At 45.2% G+C, this 14,115-nt stretch overlaps 1 long non-coding RNA gene across 1 annotated transcript in view; it reads right to left on the bottom strand.

Annotated features, from left to right (window-relative positions):
* Positions 1–1,954: 1,954 nt before the first annotated feature.
* The window catches only part of LOC146894641 (uncharacterized), a 42,637-nt gene continuing 30,476 nt past the window's right edge, over positions 1,955–14,115 (bottom strand). Inside the window, exons 2-3 of the long non-coding RNA XR_015737694.1 lie at positions 3,625–3,726; positions 1,955–2,931 (exon numbers count right to left, since the gene is read on the bottom strand). This is a non-coding gene — a long non-coding RNA (uncharacterized LOC146894641). The remainder of the gene's footprint in view (positions 2,932–3,624; positions 3,727–14,115) is intronic.

The raw sequence follows: 14,115 nt of genomic DNA, 5'->3' as shown, positions 1-14,115 counted from the left end.
CCTTCCCAGGCTTCACCACCACACCATCATCACACACACGAAACAGAAACTGTCCAAAGCTGTTTGATTTGGAATAAACCCCCCCACCAGGCCCCAGCAGAGCAAACTAAACATGGAGTCACTCATGCTTCCTCTCCAACAAGCTGAAACTACATTGTTTATTCAACCTTCTGAGAAATCAGGATTAGAGAGATCAGAGCCAGAATTTCCCCGACAGGCCAGTTTTTAGAGTCAGGACAAGGAAGACCTTCTGTCTTAATCCCTTCACAAGGCTCACAGCCTGTAGGAACCCGTTGTCTACCCACCAGTCACTCTTCCATTGTTCCTCCTCTGTGCCCCTACTTACAACCTTCAAGTGGCCAATCCACCTTCTGTGGAAGTAATTCGTTTAAATTTATTTTATATGCATTGGCGTGAAGGTGTCAGAACCCTGGAACTGGAGTTACAGACAGTTGTGAGCTGCCATGTGGGTGCTGGGAATGGGACCCAGGTCCTCTGAAAGAGCAGCCAGGGCTCTTAACTGCTGAGCCAGCTCTCCAGCCCCCCACTTTCTGCATTCTTTAGGCTTCTGCTGGTGTTACAAAAGCCACCTCTAAGCTGGGGGAATAGCACAGTTGGTAGAGGGCTCCCCTTAGCACAAAAGAGGCTCTGTGGTCAAACCCCAGCCCTGCATGAACTAGAGGGATGGTCCATGCTACAATTCCAGGACTTCTGGAGGAGGATGGGAATGTTAAGGCTATCCTTAGCTACAGAATTTGAGGCCAACCTGGAGTATTTTAAATAAAGGGGGGGAAAAACTTTTTCTACAGTTCTCATGGGAGCACTTCATTGTGTTTTACCTAATGAATGGTTGCCCAATTCCAGACTCAAACAAAGCCGAGTAAGCTTGTAAAACTGAACTGTAATTCTGTCCTTTGAAACTTGGTTTCCTCCCAGAGGACAGAGCAGATGTCCTTGACTTTCCCCAGGCGGCAGCCTCCCGGCTCCATTCTGAAGCTTCCAGTCTTGCATTCGTTGGAATTTTCCTGCCATTTTCACAAGTGCAGCAGATAAAATATTTGTCACCAACACTGTGGGTCACTTGTGTCTCCGAAATGTGTCCTGAATACTAATCTGCTCATAATTTTAGAATTCTGGAAAATATAAATATGACTGGCCTGTGTTCTGGAACTTTGAAAAAAAATCTTCTTTAAGTCATAAGAGAGAGAGAAAGAGAGAGAGAGAGAGAGAGAGAGCTTGTTGAGCCTAAATAAGGGATCATACAGCAACTTTTGTGCCAGAAGCTTGAGATGTATAGCAAGAGGCTATTGAGCTGGGTGGTGGCACACATTAATAATTCCAGATACTTAGTAGCTGGAGGCAAGTTCAAGACCACCCTTGCCAATTTTGTAATGATTCAGCCACACAACATGGTTGACACTTGCAGGTTCTAGGACCACGTACGTGCTGACAAACCCTCAGGCAGAAGTTCCTAATGGCTCTGGGAATCTTAAAGGACCCCACGTGACCCACGTGCAGCATAGTTGCATCATCTATGTATGATGCAGCGGCATGAGCCCTTGTGTGCATGTGTGAGCTCTGTCATCTGCATATAACATAGTCACGTCAACCCCCTGTGTGTATACGCTAGGCAGCTTTTAAAAGCTAGACTCTCTCTCTTTCTCTTATACAGTTATAACTGATACACATTGCATTCAAAGATAAAAGTTTTGTTTGTTTTGTTTTTACATTTATTTATTTGAAGGGGTTTCAGATGCCACAGTGTGTATGTGGAGGCGAGGAACCATCCTTTGAGAATTAGTTCTTTCTTTACAGCGAGTGAAGCCCAGGGATCAAACTCAGGCTGTTAGGCTTAGAGCCATCTCAAAAGCCTTAAAAGTTTGCAAACCCCAGGCTAAATTTCCAAAAGATAAATAATCTTGTAAACAACCATTGTTGATGGTGAGTAACCAGGCTGACTGGAGGGAAGAGTACTGGGAAGTGGAAAGCACATGGCTTCAAGATCCAGAAGCTCAAATCCCACCTCTTTTTTTTTTGTTTGTCTTGTTTTTTTTCTCTTTTCAAGACAGGGTTTCTTTGTGTAGCCCTGTCTAGTTCTGTAGACCAGGCTGGCCTCGAACTCAGAGATCCACCTGACTCTGCCTCCCAAGAGCTAGGATTAAAGGAGTGCACCACCACTGCCTGACCCATTCCTACTTCTTACTGTGTTCTTGGTCTCTGTGGTGGTTTGACAGTCTTGCTGCATTGTTGCTCCTCATCTGAAGCATGCAGAGCATGCTATAGGAGTGTGGAGACAATAATATGCTCACAACTAATTACTAATCTGTAAAATATTGGATTGGAGAGCTGTCTTAGTGGGGAAAGCACTTATCGTGAAGGCAGGAGGACCTGAGCAGAGATTGCCAGAGCCCAGGTAATGCTGGATGTGCTAGCAAAAGCATCCACGATATCAGTGCTCCGACTCTGAGATGGTGGTAGAGGTGGGATTCCCAAAAGCTCAAGGGCCAGCAATCCTGGAAAAGGCGACAGCAAACAAGCGGGCTGTCTCAGCCAGGTGGAAGGTGAGGGTGACGCCCGAGGTTGTCCTCTGATCTCCACATATGCATGGTGGCATGCCTGTGTTTGGAATCCCGTGTGTGAACACACATACACGATTTACAGTTAGTTGTTTTTTATTATTAGTTGGATTTATATTTATTTATATTTACATTTATAATGAGTTAAATCATTATTGGGGTTTTGTATGTGTCCATGCTCATGTGCATGAATGTGCACCCGTGTGAACATGCATGTGGAGGTCAGAGGACAGTCTGGTATGGTTCCTCTAGTGCCATCCACTTTCCTGGTAGATTTTAATACAATGGCACTGTTACTGTTGGGAGATGGTGGCAGCTAGGCAGTGGGCAGAGCTGGAGGAAGTAGGGTAGAGCCCTGCAAAGAAGAAGGATTATTGAGCTCAGTTTTCTAACATCCTCAGGCTTGGTCCCGTCTTTTTTTTTTTTTTTTTTTTTTTTTGCTTCCAACACATGGGAATTTCTGTTTTCTCTTCAATAGAGCATCTTCTGCCCCCACCCATGACACACATTTTTTTTTTTTAACAGTTGCTGCTGGGCTTGAACTCTTAGCTTTCTGGAGGGGTCAAGCGATTGTCTGATCTCAACCTTCAGAGTGGCTGAGAGCACAGGTTTAGGCCTCCATAGCTGGTTATCTTAAAGTTGGGACAAATGCTGTGGGCTTTGCTACCCTGTGGTGCTTATTTGCTCTTTATTGTTTGTTTTACCTTTACCAGAGCTTGAAAATAAATCCAGGACCTCACACATGCCGGGGAAGCGTTCTACCGCTGACCCACATCCCTGGCCCCAAAAGTAAGCGCCTGAGACAGCTGTGTAGAACAGCAGTGTTGTGTGTGTTGGCCTTTTCCTTTTCTCTGACCTTCCTTCTGGGTCCGGCACGGATTACAGTCATCTGTCACAGTGACCCAACAAGGGGAGACCCAGAAGGGCCATTGTTCATGGCTAGCCTGAGAATGTGCCAACGTGTGACTTGCCTGCCCCAGAAAGCACTCACCTTTTCTAGACACAGATGGGCACAAGGATTCAGACTGCTAGGCACTGTGAGACCCACCTGTAGTGCTAACTTCTCTGGAGGCTGAGGCAGGAGGATCACTACAAATCACTGAGACTCAGCCAGGAGTTCAAGTTCAGCATGGTCAGTGTGAAGAGACTGCTGTAAAAAAAAGGGGGGGGGAATATATATCAGTATATATATTCATAATATGTAATATTACATATATATCACTTAAGAACAGATAAACTGTGATATATAATACACATACACAATACACACACACACACACACACATATATTTATTGCATAAAATGTAAGAAGAAAACACTGAAGAAATATTTGAATTTAAAATCCTGTGTGAACCAGGCACTTTAATCCCAGCACTCAGGAGACAGAGGCAGGCAGTGGCAGGAAGATCTCTGAGTGTTCGAGGCCAGTCTGCTCTACAGAATGAGTTCCAGGACAGCCAGGGCTACACAGAGAAACTCTAGAAAAGAAAAAAAGATCCCATGTGATTTATCCCCAGGTTGTGTTAGTCAAAGCAAATATTCTTCTGTATATATATATATATATATATATATATATATATATATAAAAGAAGGGCTGTCTCAGAAAGAAGTGGGAAGGTGAGGAGTCCCCACTGCACACTCCTGCCACCATGGAGCCACTGGGCCATTTCCTCTGCAATGGGCTGTCCCCCATTTGCTCACTCAGGGAGTGAGCAAAAGTTTAAGTTGTATCGTGTTGAGTATTTGGTCACAGAAACAAGAAAGATAATTAACACAATACTCTTTCTTTGAGAGAGACAGAGAGAGAAAGGGGGAGAAGAGAAGGAAAAAGAAAGGGAAGGAGGGAAGGAAGAGACAAAGAAAGCTAGTAAGTGTGTGTGGTGTTGCATGTGCAACCTGACACTCTGGAAACTGAGGCGGGAAGATTGTCTGAGGCCAGCCTGGGCTATGTAGAGAGAGGAGACTGGAGAGAGGCTTGCCAACAGTACCCAGAAGCCCTTGGAAGATTGTCCGAGGCTAACCTGGGCTGCGTAGACAGAGAAGATGGGAGAGGACTTGTCAACAGTACCCAGAGCCCTTGGAAAACTGGCCTGGGCTGCATAGACAGAGGAGATGGGAGAAAGGCTTGCCAATAGTACCCAGAAGCCCTCTCATGACCCCTTCCACTCCTGGATGGAATCCATTCCCATTTTATACTTTACAGTCATGTCTCCGCACTGTAGAGCTTCTCGCCCCTTCCTGAATCTTGTAAAAATGGTGTCATTTAAAAGGCCACCTTCTCTGTCAGGATTCTTTCGGCTAAGGATGCATTTGCTACAACTTCCAAGTCTGGGGCAATAGTTTTCCTTGCTATGGTAATCGATTGTGTGGATGCTCAGCAGTTCATGTCTCTGTTCTGGGGTCAGCAGCTGCATGCGAGCTTCCAGTTTGAGACTGTGATGGGAACCGGTGTTTGCCCCACCCCCACCCCTGTCTCCTATGCTGAATCAGAGGTTGTTTTTACAAACCCACAGGTGTTTTCTATCTCTCTACTACCCAGAAACAATGTTTTCCCTGCAAACACACCCTTCCCCACCCCTTACCACCTTGTCTGCAGTTCCGCTGGAAATATTAAAACCCTGCCGCACAAGCTGGGGACCTTGACTTAGTAAAGAAATAAGAGGTCAAAGACTTCCCGGAGGCCTCCCTTCCTTTCTGCTTCAGATTTGACTTATGATAACAATAACAACACACACACAAAAAAATACTTAAAAGCATGTAAAGAATTCTTAATCACTTCCTTCAGATTTGGGGTAAATGGAGAGGAAAGTGCTGAGTTCCGTGATACCAATGCTCATTGGGCCTAGGATTTTAGAAAGCTCAAGCTGCTGGTGTTGGTGGGGGTCTACCTCTGCACAGGGGAGGGGCGAGGCGAGGTGGCCGGCTCCCGTCACCTGCTGTCGGGACTGCTACCCCTATTCAGAACCTGATCTTAAGGCAATTTGGAGGAAAACAATGGAGCCAACAACTGCAGGCCATGCAAGAAGGGCAGGGAGCTGGGTGGGCCAGCAGCTTGCTGCCCAGCTGGGCTCCTAGAAGGTGGGCCTGGAGGAGCTTCAGGGAGCAGTCGGAGCCACAGTGTGTGTGTGTGGCAGGCTGTCTCTCTGACCTGCTGGCTGTTTGCAGGGGAGCTACCGATTAAGCCTGGGTAGAACAAGACCTCCCTGCAGGGATTGAGCCACCCCTGAGGCTCCCTCAGTAGCACTAGGCTTCCGGAGGCTCACCCAAGTGAGGAACCACCCAACTTCCAGGGCTTGTTTTGTGTTCTCAGTGTTTGGTGGTGTTACAATCCACTACTGGTAGGAACCTGACTTGTGCCATGATCGGATGATTTGGTAATAGGAATCCGAAGCTGGGAAGATATTCTTTCCCTTGGCCCATCACCCCGGCTTCTCTGGAAGTCACCCTAAGGAAGCAGTGAGACAATAGGGTGACAATCCACACCAAAGTTCTGTTTATAGGACTGGAAGCAGGAGACAGTCAATCACAACAAGGAACCAGTTAAATAAATCCTCACACATCCTTATGGAAAGGTTGTCAAAGAGCATGCAGTGGCGTGGAAATCTGTTTGATACAAGAGAGAACAACATTGCAAAATTATATTTAGCAATATGATGCTTGGTTTTGAGGAAGAGCCCCCATGTAGCCCAGGCTGGCCTCGAACTCACTATGTAGATGAAGATGACCTTGAATGCCTGACCTTGCTTTCAGCCCCTGAGTGTTAGGATTACAGATGTGAGCCACCACACCCGGTAGTGGTGGTGCTGGGGACTGAACCAGGGGCTTCCTTCTTGCATGCCAGACAAGCGCTCTGTCATCTGAGCTACTTCCCTGCTCTAACTATCTGATCCTAAGGGGGAAACAGATATGCATCACCATAGAAACCCTCTATTTACACATTATTTGAAAACCAGCATATGTTATATGTAATTTTTAAATTTGTGTTGTTGTTATTGCTTGTTGCTAGGGGTGAAACTAGGACTTCCCACGTGCAAGGAAGTGCTCTACAACTGAGCCACACACCAGCTCCGTCAGGTTTTCTTTTCTTTCTTTCCCTTTCTTTTCTACTTTATTTTATTTTATTTTATTGGACTGGAAGCTAGCCTCAAACTCAAAAGTTATGTAGAACAGAAGGTGATCTCAAGTCCCAAAGAAACCCAGGAGGAATCACTCAGTGCCGTGGCTCCGCCTGCACCTCTTACCCCGCCCCCTACATTAAACACCTCCCTCCCAGAGGCTGGGCTTCCACCTCCCTTCCCGATATAAATGCAGCCTTTTTGGACTATCATCTCTTGATTCTTTTGCCCCTCTCTCTTCTCTTTCTCCGCCCCCCTGCTCCACCTCATGACCCAGTTAAGTTTGGACTCTTCCGGATGCCTCTGGCTGCTTTCTCTAATATCTGCAATGAAAACATAACTAGGAGTTATCGTGTCCTCATTTTTCATTCACCAAACTTCCTGCCCCTGTCTCTCAACTGCCAGGGTTGCAGGTTTGTATCACTATACCTGCCTAATGTTTCTTGATATAAAATATTCTAAAGCTGGGTGTGGTGGCCCAAGTTAGTAATCGCCACATTAGGGAGGCAGAGGCAAGCAGATAATGGGAAGTTTGAGGCCCGCCTAATCTACATAATGAGTTTCAGGCCAGGCAGGTCCAAAACGTGAGACTGCGGCTCAAAAGCAAACTTTTTTTTTAAAATCAGCTTTCCTTACTAATTTGGTTTTAGTTAGCTTTGATTTTAATTAGCTTTAATCACTGATCGATCACTAGGGAAAAAGTAGGGGGTGGATGGTGACCATGGACAAGGCTCAGCGGCCAAGAGCACACCTACTCTTGCAGAGGACCCACATTGACCAGCTCACAGCTGCCTATAACTCCAGCTTCAGGCGGTTAACATCCGTTTCTGCACACACCTCCACTTATACATGTGCACAATTAAAAATTAATTAAACTCAACGTAGTTAAAATTAAATTGTTTTTTAAAGTTCCACGCTGAACTGTTCTTTGGAATGAGGCAGGGGGGTTGCACTTCCATTTCACGGCACTCGATATTTACTTCTTACAGGTTTGTGTTGTGTTCAGAAGACAAAGCTTCGGGTCTCCCTCAGGGAGGGAAAAGCAGTTGCTTCCCCTCAGCACCATGGTGCTGAGAATGTGGTCTGTCAAGGTGCCTTCAACTGCATTCTGTCAACCATGGTTTTAGTGTGGTTTTTGTTGTGTCCTGGACAGTATCTCACTAGCCAGCAAGAAGAATTAATACCCCAAAAGAACAGAGGGAAAGAAAAACTCAAGGCTTATATCACTGAATTAGAAACTATCGAGAGCTACTGAGTACTGGCCTCACAAACTGTCTTGGCCTGGGAGTCTCCATTTACTCCATGGTTGCACCGGAATCCAGTTCACACTAAAGGCTGACTGGCCTCAGCTTCTGCAGGAAACAAGGATTCTTTAATGAGATCCAATAAATGTAGCGTAATTGCTGGAGCAGTCTCCTGGCTTAGAGAAATCAGGAGGACAGTGATGCTGAATTCCAGTTCCCACACACGCATGCACACACAGATACACACAGCAGGGCCTCACCTACTAATATATATGCACACACATGCACACACATGCACACAGCAGGACCTCATCTATAACACACATTTGCACATAGCAGGACCTCATGTATAACACACATGCACACATATATGCACACAGCAGGACCTCATCTATACCACACATATGCACAAAGCAGGACCTTATCTATAACATACATGCACACAGCAGGCTTCATCTATAACACACATGCACACATATATGCACACAGCAGGACCTCATCTATAATACGCATATGCACACAGCAGGACCTCATCTACAATACACATGCACACACTTATGCACACAGCAGGGCCTAATCTATAGCATACATGTACACACATATGAACCCAGCAGGACCTCATCTATAATATCCAAATAAGATTTGATGCCTTATTTTGGTGATTTGGCTAAATTTGCAGAAGATTACAACTTTCTTCCTTTTACAAATAACAAAACAAGATTGTGACTTCCTTTTTTCCCCCTTTTCTTTTCAGACAGGGTCTCACTATAGCTTTGGTTTACCTGGAGCTCATTAATGTAGACTAGGCCGGACTCAAAGCCATAGAAATCTGCCTGCTTCTATCTCCCAAGTACTGGAATTAAAGGTGTGCACTGCCGCCATCAACACCTGACTGAGACTGACTTTTAAAGTCTAGTTTCTGAATTAAAGCAACACACCCTGAAGATGGAAAATGACCTTCTGCCAAGCTATTTTGTTTCTTAAAGATTAAAATTTCTCTAAAGTATTATGTAGCCAAAGTTAAACTTTCCATTGTGATAGTCAAAGTTACATATACCTGTATCTATAGATAGGTATATAGCTATAAATAGATACAGAGAGATAGATAGTGATAGATACGATTAGTAATAGACTACTATTAATGTTATAGAAGTATAACTTTCAAGTCGTTCAATCGTTCACCTATTTGTTCGGCTCTGAATGATGAGGACCCAGCCACGTACACATTTACCCTAAGAAAGGAGTGCTCTAGAGAGGAGACAGTAGGAACAGACCCTTAAGTGAGGTTGGGCTAGGCTGGGGCTTTCTGAGCAAGAAGGGACCTACAAAACTGGAGCACTAGGTACCAGGCTTTCTCTTTGGCCACCAACCAGCTCCCAAATCAAGACAAGGAGACTTCTTACTAGTTATGAATGCTTGGCCTTAGCTTAGCTCTTATTTTAATCTGCTTCTATCTACATTTTGCCTTGGGGCTTTCTCTCTCTCTCTCTCTCACTTTCTCTCTCCCTCTTTCTCTCTTTCCTGCTGTCTCCATGGCTGGCTGCTGGCTACCTGGCTTTTGGCCCCATGTGTCCCTCTCTTTGTCCCTCATTCTCTTCTCTCTTCTCTCTCTCTTCTCTCTCTCTCATTCTCTCTCCTACTTATTCTCTTTACCTGCCAGCCCCGCCTATCTCTCCCCTGCCTAGCTATTGGCTGTTTCAGTCTTTTATTAGCTCAATCGGGTGCCTTAGGAAGGCAAGGTGAAACAAATACAAGGCATCTTTATGTGATTAAACACCTATCCTTACATCACTAAACCAATGCAGTAGAAACAACTGTAACACACCTTTACACAGTTAAAGTAATCTGCAGGATAAACAAATGTAACACGTCTTTACATGGTTAAAGCAATTTGCACAACCAGAAGAGGCAGGGAGTGAGGTCATACAAACTGAGGTCGAGGCAGAAGTTTGGACTGGGGATAAAAATCTGGAATAAATCAGCAGATGGGTGGTATTTCCAGCCCTGACATTGGATTCAGAATTTCTATTGCTGTGATAAAGCAGCATGGCCAAAAGAAACTTGTTGAGGAGAGGGTTTATTTCAGCTCACAGCTTTCTGGTCACTCTCTGTCACTGGGAAAGTCAGAACAGGAGCTCAAAGCGTAAAAACCTGGAGTCAGGCACTGACGCAGAGATCATGGAGAAATGTACCACTTACTGGCTTGCTCCTCATGACTTGCTCTGCCTGCTTACTTTCTTTCTTTTCTTTTCTTTTCTTTTCTTTTCTTTTCTTTCTTTCTTTTTTTTTTTTGTTTTTCGAGACAGGGTTTCTCTGTAGCTTTGGAGCCTGTCCTGGAACTAGCTCTTGTAGACCAGGCTTGGCCTCGAACTCACAGAGATCCACCTGTCTCTGCCTCCTAAGTGCTGGGATTAAAGGTCTGCCCCACCACTGCCCGGCTCGCCTGCCTGCTTTCTTGTATAACCCAGGACCTCCTGACCAGGGATGGCTCCCAGTGAGCTGGGCTCTCCCATGTCAATCACTGATCAAGACAATACCCCACAGACTTATCTACAGACCAATCTCATGAAGACATTTTCTCAGTTAAGATTCCTTCTTCCTAGATATGTCTAGATTTGTGTCAAGTGGACAGAAACCAACCTGCAGTGATGGTGGATAAAGAGGAGGGTATAATGAGCCTTTCCTTGTCCTTCCAGTCAGCTCCCAGATGGAGACTTCTTATTAATTGTGAAAGCTTGTTTCTAACTAGCTCTTGTAACTTAAATTAACCGTATCTACTAATCTATGTGCCGCCACATGGCTTGTGGCTTTTACCTCTCCTCCTACACATCCTGCTTCCTCTGTGTTGGGTTGGTGACTCCCCCTTTGTTCTTCCCAGAGCTCTCTCTCTTTCCAGAAGTCCCACCTATACCTCCTGCCTAGCTATTGGCCATTTAGCTTTTTACTAAACCACTCACAGTGACATATCTTTACACACTGAAATCAAATCTCTCTCAACAGGAGAGAATATCAAGGAGGTAAACTCCCAGAAGTTCAATGAAGACATCGCTGAATAAATGGGGTGGGAGCATTTTGTGTTAAATGTTGCTTAAGCATACGGAGTACCAGCGAGTTGGTACTGTAAAGGTCATGCTGACATTTGCAAGTGCAGTTTAGGTAGAAAGGACAGATGAGCAAACGGTGAGAGTGCACTCAAGGGAGAAGAGACGGAAAGGAAGTGAAAACAGAACATTCAGAAAACCCTAGAAATGCTACTGTAAAGGGAAGCGAAGAATGGAACTCTACACAGGACCAAGAGATTTTTGTTTGCTTTTAAGAGATAGAAAGAATATGAAGTTGGATGGGTGGGGAAAGTAGAGGTCTGGGAGGAGTTGAAAAGGAGGGAAATTTTGTATAAAAAATTTGAAAACTCTCGTGTGTGTGTGTGTGTGTGTGTGTGTGAATTTGTAACCCACAAAGAACTGGAACTCATGTAGTCCAGAATGGCTTCAAACCCTCAAACCCCCTCCCTTACTTACTCCCGGTGCTTACAAGCACGAGGCACCACACCTGACTAAGTTCGCTTTTTCTCTCATGACAGAGGCATTGCAGTGTGCTGGAAACTGATGGAAATAATCCAAAGAGGAAAGGTGGTGACAGAAGGCTATTTGCACAAGAGAAACATGGACTTAGGGCTACCAAAAGATTTCCTTGAGAGCACTCCTGGTCACTTGTACTTATGTGCCCAAGACACAACTCAGTTATTCATCAATACTTCCTGGTTATTCTTGGCTGTGCCCTAAAATGATGCCCAAACTTACAGACCTAAAACAACGTGATGGTCTCATGGCCCATGATCTCATGGAGCAGAAAGAAGTGAGAGAGGGCCCAGCAGAGAGAAACATCTTGTTCTCACTTCTCTGGGCCTGGAATGGATTGAATGTGATGGCTTGGGACAGGTGGGCATCTCCCTGTCCATCCTCAATCCCTTTCCTGGGTGACTGGGGTCTCCTCTGGTGTTGCTTTCAGGGTAATCAGACTCCCTATGCTCACGGCCCCAGGAAGAAAGAAGCAAAATCTGTTTGTCCTCTTCCAAACAAGGCCAGAAATTGCAGAAGAGAGTTTGGGTTTTTAAAGAGAACATAGACTTCGTGTTTGTTTGCTTTGTTTTGTTTTTCGAGACAGGGTTTCTTCTCTGTGTAGCCCTGGCTGTCCTGGAACTCACTCTGTAGATCAGGCTGGCCTCAAATTCGCTGAGACCTGCCTGCTTCTGCCTCCCGAGGGAGAACATAGACTTTTAAATCACTGGAATTTTTAAAGCCCATAGGAATTTTCAAGTCATACCATGTTTTCAAAGGTGTTATTAACGTGAGATCTTGGTTCAGGGAAAATTAATGGCTGAATAGTGATGTGCTTGAGAGTCAAGTTGACAAAGGGACAATTGGGCAGGTTAGTTTTTGTCAACTGGACACAAACAAGAGTCACTTGGGCAGAGGGACCCTCAGTGGTGGAATCTCTTCAGTCAGCCTATAAAGCATTTTCTTGTTTAATGATTGAGGTGGAAAGGCTCATCCACTGTGGGCAGTGTCACTCCTGGGTAAGTGGTCTTGGGTTGTATAAGGTAGCAAGCTGAGCAAACTGGAGGAAGCCAGGAGTCAGTGTTCCTCCATGGTCTCTCTTTCAATTCCTGCTTCGAGGTTCCTATCTTGAGTTCGTCCACTGACTTCCCTCAGTGATGGACTATTATCTGAAAGGATAAGAAAAATAAACCCTTTCCTCCCCAAGTTGCTTTTGGTCAGTGTTTTATCACAGCAATAGAAAGTTAATCAGGACATCTTTTGACGTCTGCACACCCATAGTGGTACTTGTACATCCACATCTCACATACACACACACACACACACACACACACACAGGAAAGGGATAGAGAGATTTTAAAAAATCAAACAAAACATAAACTATCCACGGTTTTCTCTTGGCCAGCTTTGTTCACAGATGCACAGTACCCCATGCTCAGTATGAGGATGTCAAAGGATTAGCAGCCGTCTTAAATCTACCACAATTAATAACTGTGTATTCATGCAATGGGACAACACACAGCTACAACAACGAGAACAACAAAAACTATCGCTTCTTGCAGGGAGCGAATGGCAAAGATATAATGTTAAATGTTAGTCATAAGGAAATATATTCTATACTGGTGCATTTGTGTGAAGTTTTGTTTGAATAATCAATGGAGGATATCAAATTTGAATGGGTGGGGGTCCTACCCAATGGAGGATGCAGGAGTGCATGCAGGACAACAAGTGTTCTCTGCATCTTGATCTGGTGCCAGTAACACAGGTGTATGAGCACACACAGAAAAGTCCACCAGCAACACACTCAAGATTGCTATTCTTAATTTATCTAAAGTGTGCATACATTTTATTCTCTTTACTTGATTTTTTTTTTAAATCTAGACAGAGTCTCACTGTGTAACCCAGACTGATGTCAAAGGTAAAGTCCCCCATCTCAGTATCGTGAATACTAGAATTACAAGCATGCGCCCCCACCCCCATGAATAGCCACACATTTTTAAAAGATCTAAAGCAAAAGAAACACACTGCAGAGAAGAGAGGAGACCGTTGATGGCAGGGCTGTCCGGTGGAGGCTGCTGTGTGGCCATGAGACAGCTGATTTCTCCTTGGAAACAGGCAGCTAGGACAGACGCTAAGGGGGAGGGGAAGGAGAAAGGAAGACTATGGGGGTGAGAAGTGGAAGGAACAGTCAGGGCAGCCGTGTGGGACGCCTTTTGCCAGCACTCAGCAAAGCCTGGCCTCGGGTGTCATTTGGTCATTCATTTCCAGAGAGGCAAGGTCTGCATGCAGGGACAGGATACCCTGTCCAGACCCAGCTGAGCACAGGCAGGAAGGGACGTCAGTCCCCGTCTGGCTTTGCCAGATTTGGAAAGAGGCTGAGGCAAAGAGTTGAATGTATGGAAGAGAAAACAGAAACAAAAAACAACAACAAAAACAGATAATAAAGGTCTGGGCCCATAGAGCTAAGAATGCTGTGTTAGAAAAAGGGAGTTGAAAATACATGGGGTGGGGTGAACAAGGAGGGGTAAGGCAAGGAGTGAGTTGAGGAAGGGCAAGGCAGGGGTAATGGAGCAGGGACAGTTTATTGATAATCGTGGTGTCTGTCGCTGGGATGGGCAGGTAG

The sequence above is a fragment of the Myodes glareolus genome, chromosome 4, assembly GCF_982192425.1.
Source record: "Myodes glareolus chromosome 4, mMyoGla1.1, whole genome shotgun sequence".
Lineage (NCBI taxonomy): Eukaryota > Metazoa > Chordata > Mammalia > Rodentia > Cricetidae > Myodes > Myodes glareolus.
Note: the sequence above shows the minus strand (reverse complement) of the source record. Positions and strands in the feature narration are given on the sequence as shown.